Below are 6000 nucleotides of genomic sequence, written 5' to 3'. Positions count from 1 at the left end.
AATGGTTTACAGTCGAACTAGAAAACATTTGAATCGACAATGTGACACCGAAATAATGAGGGTTTTCGCGTATGAAAGATCCGCTAGATGGCGGGACGTGGATGTGGGGTCTGACTGCTGCGTGATTGGTGGATTTTGACATATCTGTCAATGTCATGTCAAAAATAACCAATCATGCAGCATTTGGACCTCGTGTCTACGTATTGGCGGATCCATCTGGCGGATTTTTCATACGCGAAAGCCCTCATTGGCCTATTCTTGCCTGTAATAGGGGTAAGCAGATTACTCTGGATAGGTTATAGTTAGAGGGATCACTGCGGTTCACTTGCAGTCATTAGTCATATTATTTGTGGGCAAATAAATAATTATGGCTGGAGGCACAAAGATAACACCCGCTCTACTTATTTTAACTAAGATGTCCATATTTTAGGTCAAGTACAAAAAATAAGTATTTGTTATCGTAATATCGTTGCAAAGTTAATAAGTAAGTACCTAATCCTACTTTGAGAATAAATCTTACTTATGTTAAAAAATACTAACTATCTTCTAACTCGGACCTTTGCCACATCAAAATTAGTTTGCATTGCGGTTAACATTCGTTTTAACAATTCAACGTGTGGGCACCCTAATAAGTTGGAGGTCACCCACAAACAGAAAGTTTATGTGGTAAATAATGCGAAATAGATAGGGATGTTTATTATTGGTGACACAAATAAAATACATATGTGTGCGATTTCAGGGACAATAAAACTAGTTGTTTAATGTTACAGAAAATTGCCATAGCGCCTCTGTTTCTGGGTGATTTATGTTTATCCCTATTTCATATTATGTGGGTAACTTTCATCGTAATATATTTATTAGTTACTTAAATTATGTATTTTTAATGAGCTCTATTTAGTCGTAGCTCTATGTCTCAAATTTTGCCCTTGGAATGTGTATTTGGCATTAATTCAATCAAATAATCAATTACAGTACTAATACTACTTACTTTTTTGATTATATTGATTTGAAATGTAAGGTACGTAGAAATTGTGTTATTATGATTCAGAAAATATACATTCAAATATTTTTTGAATATCTACTGTGTACTAACATTTTCACATCACTATTTTGTCATCAGAGTTTTGATACTGTGAAGGTGCAGACCAACGGACTCTCTCGCAGTTGATGTAAAATCTCATGTTTTTTATTTTTCAGAAAATTTTATATCCAGATTTCAACCATCTGTTGTTTTCACAGTTTTAATGATCTGTATTGAATTTTCTTTTCAGCTAAGAATTCAAATAAAAGTGTAAGCAGGAAAACACATGTGTGCTTTATACATACAACGTGAATGAAATGGAGTGCAATGTTCATAAAACATTTCGAAGTGACGGCAGAAACAAGAGAACATTCTGAGGATGTTTTGTTGTTTGTATACTTAAGATAATATGTTGTTCGTTTTTGTGGGAAGTGTTTTTCATTAGAATTAACTTGTGGCAAATTAATTCGATTCTCAACGTTATTTTATAGGAACTAATCGACATTTTAATACCTTCTAAGTGAGTAAGCCCCACACGTATATCTTTTCTCAAAACCCGTAAGTCTTTCCAAACAATTAGTTGTCTATTTGTTAATTAGAAAATTTGGTTGTAAAGAACATTCTGGGAACTGGTCTCATGGATTCAGCAGTTCTAGGTACATGGACAGAACATCCGACTATCATATTGTTGCAAAACAGCATATAATAAGGTGCTTAAAGCATAAGCTTGATGCAAATCGTGTGCACCGGTCAAGTATCAACATCATAAACTCCCAAACATATTCAGAACTATAGTTTATCTAACAACCCTTAGCTGGTCCCAAGATGCCATTAGCCAAGTCACCGCGTCACAATATGGCGGGCGGCCAAGCAATAACATTCACACACATAACAACACTTGGCAAACCCTACCATTGTGCTTAACTGATACACTGCGAATCGATAATGGACATACTGCTCAAAGTAATAAATATCTTTTTGAAACGTACAAGTACATACATTATTGAGGTGTATTGTACAGGAAACTATAAAGAAGCGACGCGTGAATGATTCTAACATCAGAATAATTTAGGCAAATTCGTGTATTTTATACACGTGTCATGATATGAGGTGATATGTAGGTGAGACCGAGGTGAGTTGTAACAGAGGAGAGTTTGTGACATTGTCGATTTTTTGGAACTTATTAAGTACTAGCGAGCTTGTAACAGTGTGCGTTTTTTTAATTCAAGTATCGAGGTAACAAATGCGCGCCTATGCGCTGATATAGGTTTCCAAAAATTTCCTCTGTTAGAACTCACCTCGGCACGCGAGAGAGATTTTTTTAATTTACATTTTTATTTCGAAATGGGCTTACCTAAGTATTTTTTGATGGTAATTCTTTTTCCCAGAGAAAAAAGTTTATCGTCCAAGTTGATATCTATTTTACTTCTTAGTATCGAGATCGTGAATTTTATTTACCTAATCATTTGCATTCTATCACTTTGGTAACTTTATTGCTATCCAACATTCTGTGCATGTCGTGGCAACCGTTAATTATGGCAACACCTTCGCTTAATTTATTTATAAGGAAACTGTGAATGTATGGTGTAGGTATGTTTTGTTAGTTGTCCTTAAATAAATAAATATAAATATAAAATATATTTCTCTGTGTTTAGTAAGTATAATCGTAAGTTAGTTTTTTTTGTTTTTATTTTACAGTTAATTTTCATAGCGTTGTACAAAAAAGCTTGTTTAGTCTTTATTGGCTTGTCACTACAATGTCAAGGACCCAGATGGAAAAAGAGAATTCCTGTCAAAATCAGATTCAATTTAAGAGAAATATTGTAATTTTTTGGTACCAAGCCATTTTTCTTTTTCAATGCAGAGGCGGACGAGATTAGTTTCTTTGTAAAAATGTTTTTTGGTCCCACTTTGATCTTACCCGAGCAGATGGCGAGCGAAAATGAGTTTCTGTGTGGAGAACAATAAACAAAAGCCGAAATAATAAATAAATAAACCATTATTATGCATTTCAGGTTGTTAACATTGACTGAATTAAAGTAAATATTGTGTTAGGTACATACCTAATATACACATGTTTAGCAAAATAAATAGAATGGCAGCGTCATCCAAGGGTCCGGATCTTCACGTAACTTAACGTAACTTTTAGGAAAATTATGAATAAGTCGACTCATCCTACAGGGTCAGTCAGTAGGAGTTGGTTACAGAAGTGCCCATTGAAATGCATTAGAATAGTGTTGGGTGACGCTCTCCTTATTATACTGGATGTATCAAACATACAATTTGCTTAGTCATGCACAGTCACAGTTATAAGATTTATCCTTTTTTCGTGCTTATTTGCGTATCAATTTAAGTTCACTGGATTGATAAAAGATAGAATAATATTTTGTAGGTACTAAATACCTTTTTGCGTATTATCCAATCGGACATACGAGTAACATTTAAATTGCTATTTTCTCTTTAGATTTTCTGCTTTTCTCTACAAACGTTATTGTCCGAGAAAAGAAATTGTCACTTGCTTTGTCCTCTGCGATGGAATGTTAGAAAACCGTGACAATCTTGACACTTAAAGCTTTTGTTAATGTTTTTCCAACCGTTTTACTGCGATACTTTAGAACGGACATTGTCCATTTTATGGATCGTTTACTCGTACAAAAAGAGCATAGAGTTTATATGCGTCGAAGAAACACCAATCTGAAAGAGCCCTAAGAACCAAATGCAATCCATACTAATAAACGAAAGTAACTGTGTCTGTCTATAGGTACGTAGGCTTAACCGATTTATATCTAATTTAGTATCATACCCAGAGAAAACTTTATCCCGATTTTTGAAAGAGCGCGCGAATTCGCGGGTAAAGGATAGTTTCTCTAATATAAAATAATGTCGCGTCAGTGAGTGTAATTCTAATGTAATTTTGTGTTAAGGTATTTTAGTAGGTCTGAGAATAGGATGTAGGTAACCATTTTTCATAGGTAAATAGGGATTTTTACGCGTACGAAGTAGGAGGCATAGCTAGCATAGTAGAAGGTAATATTTATGATTGACTGTGGTATTTTAATGTAAAGAAAGCCTGACATTACTTTTTTGAAGTTTGAGAATCTGGAAAGACTTTTTCATTATCTTTTGACGGAGTTTCTAATTTACTTTTCAAACAAAGCAGATGTTCAGTTTTTGTATTTTTTTGGCTTAAGTGCTTAACGCAATGAATTATGCAATGGTTTTAGAAATTCAAAATAAGTAACGCAGTTCAGGATTCAATTAATGAAAACTGAACATTGAAAATCAAGTACCTACCTACCATTTTATGATAATACGATATCAGTAGGTACGATACCTACGACATGAATTAATGAAAATACCTACCTGCTGTCAAATGAATGAATCCGCATAGAGGAGATGTCTAATGTTCTACTCGTATATTAAAATTTCAAGTCTAGCTACCAAGATTAAATATTATTTCAGTTAGTTTAAGTAAAACGGTTAAGCATACTGATACCTATACTTTACCGTTTCTTCTTTGATTTTCCAAATAATTTTGTTGCGAAAGCACTTAGGTATTTATAATGTAAGTAACTTAATCGTGCCGTGTGGGGACGGCCGTAAAAGAATACTTTTCCCCACCGCCGACAGGAGGCGTGTCGTAAGAGGCGAAAAAACCCCTGTAGCACCAGACGGGCAGCAGCGTCTGCGTGCGAAACCAAACAAAAAAACTGCGATCGCCAACCCGCCTGCCAAGCGTGGCGATTAGGGCAAAACCCTCCAGAATGGTTGTACACACAATAAAACGGCCCCTAGTCCCCGGCGGCCCCACTATCCCGGACCACGGTAGCGGTCACGGTAACGGTGGGGCAAGGGGTGCGAAGAATCCCCGGGGGATGCCAAGCTACCAACAAAACGTAGCGTGGGCCTCCTACTAGGTGGACCGACGATCTCGTAAAGGTCGCGGGAAGAGCCTGGCGGGCAGCGCAGGACCGTGCATTGTGGAAAACCTTGGAGGAGGCCTTTGTCCAGCAGTGGACGTCATTTGGCTGAAACGAACTTAACACATTGAACGCCAACGCGGTCAATGTTGTCCGACACTGCACTTTCCTACCAGGCCAAGTAAAAATTCCATTTTTTTTCAATTTTCGTCGATTGTTTTTTTTTGTTAAATCGTTCCATTATAAACATAAATAAAGGATTTTATTAACATATAGTTGTTTTTGAGTCTCTACATCGTATTATTAAGCGTCGGACATCATTGACCCCCATGGCCCCAGCGAGCGAAAATTCGAAAATCCGTTCCGTAGGGCCGCGCGGTCATGTTGTCGACCATCCCCGCTCGCAACCAAAAAAAAAATGAGAACAACCAAAAAAATAAAGAGTTTTACATTGGTAGATTTTTGATATATTATATTACGCATAAATAGGAATATTATAAGGTATAAAATGAGAAACGAAACTAGCAGGATAAGTCGTAAATAGCGATTAAAAATAATAATAAATTAATCGATGATACCGTAAAAGGAACGCTAAAAGTGATTTTTTTCTAATTGTTTTAATTAAAAAAGGTTTAAATTTTATTTAAAAAAAAAATAATTTATCAATAATTCGTATAAAAGTTGTCCAAAACTGAGCCGTCCCAGCTATGGCATTGTCAGGAAGGCGCTACTAACAATACTGAACTATTAGTTCCGATTTTTGCCTCGTTTGACAGCCATATAATTAGGAAATTTACAGGAAGGTGTTACTAACAACTGGGTTATTAATCCAATTTTTGCCACTTGATGTTTTAGAAATTGTTTGACTGTATTTTGAATTTTTCATCCATCACTGTAGTGTCACTTTCGATCGGTTCTTTTGTCAAAACTATATTGAATTGTCAGTATATTTACAAATAATCTTTAAAAATATACTTAAAATTAAAATTAATTATAATGACATAGCTGATTTAACATGCCAATAATTTGACCTACATGAATAATAAAAAAAGTTTTAGA

The sequence above is a fragment of the Ostrinia nubilalis genome, chromosome 11, assembly GCF_963855985.1.
Source record: "Ostrinia nubilalis chromosome 11, ilOstNubi1.1, whole genome shotgun sequence".
NCBI lineage: Eukaryota > Metazoa > Arthropoda > Insecta > Lepidoptera > Crambidae > Ostrinia > Ostrinia nubilalis.
The sequence above is the reverse complement of the archived record's forward strand: the minus strand, read 5'-3'. Positions refer to the sequence as shown.